This window comes from Austrofundulus limnaeus, unplaced genomic scaffold, assembly GCF_001266775.1.
Source record: "Austrofundulus limnaeus strain Quisiro unplaced genomic scaffold, Austrofundulus_limnaeus-1.0 Scaffold722, whole genome shotgun sequence".
NCBI lineage: Eukaryota > Metazoa > Chordata > Actinopteri > Cyprinodontiformes > Rivulidae > Austrofundulus > Austrofundulus limnaeus.
This window is the reverse complement of record NW_013953124.1, coordinates 156,442-161,554: the sequence shown is the minus strand read 5'-3', so window position 1 is coordinate 161,554 and position 5,113 is coordinate 156,442. Positions and strand designations below refer to the sequence as shown.

General features: G+C 34.5%; 1 protein-coding gene across 1 annotated transcript in view; it reads right to left on the bottom strand.

Annotated features, from left to right (window-relative positions):
* The window catches only part of LOC106532151 (protein FAM184A), a gene marked incomplete at both ends in the record, with an annotated part of 67,267 nt that overhangs the window by 54,785 nt on the left and 7,369 nt on the right, over positions 1 to 5,113 (bottom strand).

Here is a 5,113-nt window from a genome sequence, read left to right as displayed (position 1 = left end):
CCTCTCTGTCATGTGGATGGAGGACCTCAGTGACGAGAGGAGAATGTGTAGCGCTGAGCTAATACATATATATGGTGATAGCATCAGGGCTAATGCTATCATGCTAATGCTAATGCCACTTCCATGTGTGTCTGTGTGATATACTCATTCTGAAGCTGAATTAAAGCAGTAGGCTAACTCGCTAATGGTGAACATGTGAGTTTGCTAATAAACCGTAAGGCACAACAGTGATAAATGACTTTTGCGAGGTAACGCAATAGTATTGCGTAGGAACGCAAAATAAAAAAAAAATCTCCCATGTCCCCTCGCGGGCTCAGTATGTTTTAACTCTGTTTGCACACTCAAAGCACGATTTCTGTCAATGTTATTGTTGCAGAGCAAAAAAATAGAAAGTTTTTTCAAACGTTCTGACAAGTTTGAAACTGTAACGCCTTCAACCCAGAAGAATGTCGGGTTCCGCTACAACTGGGACGCAGCACAAGACGATCTGTTGAAACGCTGTTCCTATGCAGGAAATACCACGTAGAGCTCTGTTATTGTTTGTTAGCTGTGCTCAGTTTTAGCAACGAGACAAGGAACACAACGTTTCGTGTTTAGTCAAAGTTAAACATAAAATGTCAAAACTAATTACAACCATGATGCAGTGTTGTACAAAGTACCTCAAAGTGATACTTGAGTAAAAATACAAGTATCTTATCATAAAAATACATTTGTAAAAGTTAAAGTCTCTTTTAGGAATATTACTTGAGTAAAAGTCTTAAAGTATCTGATATTTTTTGTACTTAAGTATCAAAAGTAAATTTCTGACACAAAATCTACATAAGTATCAAAAGTAAAAGTACTGAGTAAAAGTGAGCAGTTAGATTTTCCAAAATGACATTTATTGGGAGGTGACTTCTCCAAAAAATATATTTTCTAACAGCGTGCAGCTGTGATGGGTTGTGTACAAGCTAATAGGGTGTCAGAATGCTATTCAGGGCTATTCAACTGGCGGCCCGCAGGCCGGATATGGCCCGCGAATGACCAAAGTTCGGCCCGCCAATTGGTTCACTTATCTCTTCAGCCCAAATCCCCMGTTTTTGACTTTAATTACTTTAAGTTCTTTTAGCTAAACATAGACATGTTTGGTATGTATAGAAGTGTCAGAATCTTGGCTACAAACTGGTAAAAACCATTTATATGAACATCCAAGACAGTTAATACTAAAACTGGTTTAAAAATTTGGCAAGTCAGAGATGTAAAAAATATTTTGTGGTAAATTAGAGGCATAATATGTTTCCTTTTTGTTAGTTTTATCATCACTACATTTATTAAATAGGGTTCTGTATGTTTTCATGATTAAGTACAGCAAAATAAAATATTTCAAAGGTAACAGATCTTTGTAATACTTAGTTTATTTACATAACTTTAATTGCTGGATGTTCGGCCCCTGAGCTGTTGGTCTGCAGTAACTGTGGCCCCGGAGCAATTTAGTTGAATAGCTCTGTTATATATTTATACTTCTCATCCAACCACAATTAAATTCACTCTATCCAGGAGACACTATTTATCAGGATAGTATTTTTTTTAAGTAATAACAACTCGGAATAAAATAGGAGTAACGACTTTCTACTTCTTACCTTTTTAAAAATGTAGTGAGTAGAAAGTACAGATGATTGTGTAAAAATGTAATGAGTAAAAGTAAAAAGTACACTGAAAAATAATTACTCAAGTAAAGTACAGATAACCAAAAATTCTACTTAAGTATAGTAACAAAGTATTTGTACTTAGTTACATTACAACTCTGCCATGATGCTCATGTGGCCCTCTGTAACAACGAGTTTGACACCCCAGGTGTAGACGGTTGGATCAGTATTTCCTAATAAACATCAGTTTGTCAGTGTAGGGGTCACCTCGAGTGAAGAAACAAGATTTACTGCCTCGAAGCAGGCCTCGGACAGGCCTGACGAGAGGACNGGTACCCTATGATACAATACGATATGATACACTACAATATGATACACTACAATACAATACAATACAATAAGATAGGATCCAATACGATACACTACTATATGATACGGTACCCTATGATACGATACGAAATGATGTGATGTGATGCGATACACTACGATACGATACAAGGCAATACAATACAATACGAAATGATATGGTTCTCTACTTTTATATTTTATCTATTTAACCTTTATTTAACCAGGTAGATCTCARTGAGATTAAAAATCTCTTTTCCAAGAGAGACCTGGCCAAGAACAGCAGCAGCACACAGACATTACAAAATTCAAAACTACAAATGTTAAACTACAATCAAATACTTCATGATAACTAAAAGAAAAACAAGAAACACTCATAAAAGATAAGATAGGACTAAAATAGAGTACAAAATCAGTCAAAGCGTTTACAAAGAAATGTCTTAAGTACAAACTGATTAAGAATGGCCCTAAAACATTAAAAGAGACCAACTCCTTCAACTTCGTCTTTCTGCAGTATTTCTACGATACGATACACTACTATACGATATGATARGGTACCCTATAATACAATACACTACTATACGATACAATATGGTACCCTATGATATGATACGATGCGATGCACTACGATATGATACAATGCAATAAGACACACTATGGTATAATATGGTTCTCTACGATACGATACACTACTATACGATACTTTACCCTATGATACAATATGATATGATACGGTTCTCTACGATATGATACACTACTATACGGTACCCTATGATACAATATGATATGATACGGTTCTCTACAATATGATACACTACTATACGGTACCCTACAATTTGATACAATGCAATACCATACGATACCATACAATACGATGTGATGCGATGCAATACAACAGTACGATACAATACGATTCTCTATGATATGATACACTACTACAGTATATGATATGATACTGTACCCTACGATACAATACAATAAGATACGATAGACTACAATACAATGCGATACGATATGATATGATACGATACACTATATGATATGATACAGTACAATGCGATGCAATGCGATGCACTATGATACGATACAATGCAATACGACACACTATGATATAATATGGTTCTCTACGATACGATACACTACTATACAATACGATACTTTACCCTATGATACAATATGATATAATACGGTTCTCTATGATATGATACACTACAATACGATACGGTACCCTATGATATGATACAATACGATACGATATGATGCGATGCAATACGACACAGTACGATACAGTTCTCTATGATAAGATACACTACTATATGATACAATACTGTACCCTACAATACAATAAGATACGATACACTATGATACAATGCGATACGATACGATGCAATGCGAAACGATACGATATGATACACTACTATAAGATACAATACTGTACCCTACAATACAATACAATACAATAAGATACGATACGATATGATGCAATACGACACAGTACGATATGATACGGTTCTCTATGATATGATACACTACTACTGTATATGATACGATAATGTACCCTACGATTCAATACAATAAGATACGATACACTACGATACAATGCGATACAATACGATATGATATGATACGATACAGTACTCTATGATACAATACAATACACCATGATATGATATATGAATTGTGTGAATACTTATCAAGCTTTCACACAATTAAAATAATTTTTTCCTTCTGTATGTTTTTTGGCCCATATCTTCCACCTCTTTTTAAATGTTATTTCCAAAATGAATATATCAAAAACATTCAGCTCCTACAGGACATTCCAGCTATGACTTTTGGTACTGCAGCAATTTATGTTTTTTGACGTTTTAAGTTTTTCCTGCCATTTTGTTTCTCATTGAAAATGAATGGAGCTGTATTCATCCAGAAAACTCTTCAAAATGTATAGAAATCCTAATTGTATTTTTTTTAACCTTTTTTTCTGTTTCTGTTTTTTAGCTAACCTTTTGACCTTTTTTGGTATTCTTTTGGTAATTTCAAATGTTTGTGCTTCTTTCAGCTTTTTTCTGCTAACTTAAGCTTGTAATGCTTCTTTCAATGGTTTTCTGCTAATTTCAGCTATTTTTAGCCAATTTGAGATTTTATTTCAGCTAAATAGTTTTTTTATTTTGTCAATTATAAGCATTCACACTGTATTTTTGCAGAAAATGTGAATTCTCTAGTTAACTTTGCACTTTTTCTTAGCTGTTTCCACCTGATTTTTAGCTCTTTTAATTAAAAAAACTGTTTTTAACCTGATTTGTTTTCAATCAGTGAACTCCAGTCTACTTTTCCCTTGACACTAGATAAGAAGGAAACATTTTTAATTAAAAAGAAGGGAAAAAACAGCAGAATAATGGAGCAAAGTGATAAAAACATTGACAGATCGAGGTCTAATGATGTTTTTCAGAGAGACTGAATGGAGTGCTGCTAATTTCGGCTGTTGCTAAGCATCTGTGCTGTTCAACAGAAAAACAAAGAAATGAGATTAAAATCATCTCTTCTGCAGCAAAACTGAGTTTGTCACTAAAACATGGTTTTCTTTTTAAAGCTAGGCTTAAAAAAGACTTTTTAGTGAAACAGAGGAGGAAAATATTCAACTTTAATCAGGGGAGCAGCTGTTTGTTGTACGAATTTAGCCAAAATTTTAATTGGCTGAATGTGAGCCAAAAACAGGCTCGTGGGAGCCATGATGTCCATTAGTTCAGTCAATTACAGAGATGGAAAAGGCCGTTTCAAACTCTATTTAAGAATACGTGACTTCTAAGTAATTAAAATAAGCAGATCTCTTAACAGATGAAGTTTTCAGTTGCAACAGCTCTTCCTCAGTATGTTCTCAAAGGAGTCCAGCTGCTGGAGCTGCTGATAACCTTGGGGTGGCCCACCAAACCCCGTATGAGAAGTTCAGGAGTTTCGTTACACTGTTGTCATGCAAAGGTTTTTCTACAAACCTGTTATGATACAGGCTAAAGTTTTAAACAAAAGTTTTGCAGGTCCTCTTAGTGTTTAGAGGAGGATTCATCAATGACTCTCAGCTACTGTATACTACACCAAAGGTTACTTAAAGATCTGTAAAACTGACTGAATTATTTAAGCACGTATAATGC